The following is a 490-nucleotide window of genomic DNA, read 5'->3' as shown; positions in this document are numbered from 1 at the left end:
ACGATACAGCCAAATGTCTTAAGAGGGGATATGTCTGGCTCATGACCCGTAAGCAATTGTAATGGGGAATATCTATGTTCACTAGACGGTCTTCTACGAATCAGTTCGGCCGCGTGCAAGATCGCGTGTCCCCAAGTTGTGGTCGGAAGCTTAGACCTCATAAGCAATGGTCTAGCTATTAGCTGAATTCGTTTTATGAATGATTCGGCCAAGCCGTTCTGTGTATGTACATGTGCCACGGAGTGTTCCACACTTACCCCCATGGACATACATTAATCATTAAACACTTGGGACGTGAACTCATCAGCATTGGTCTCTATCATTCCGACCTTAGCATAGTTAAAGGCCAGTATACGGATTTAGTCGAGTTTTGTGGTTTAAATGATGTACCACGGCCTCGGCCATGACCACGGCCTCCATAAGAGTTTCCTTGGCCACGGCCATATGAGTTGCCTCAGCCTCGACCAAACGAGTTTGGGCCTCGATCACT

The sequence above is a fragment of the Brassica oleracea genome, chromosome C4 (genome assembly GCF_000695525.1).
Source record: "Brassica oleracea var. oleracea cultivar TO1000 chromosome C4, BOL, whole genome shotgun sequence".
NCBI lineage: Eukaryota > Viridiplantae > Streptophyta > Magnoliopsida > Brassicales > Brassicaceae > Brassica > Brassica oleracea.
Note: the sequence above shows the minus strand (reverse complement) of the source record.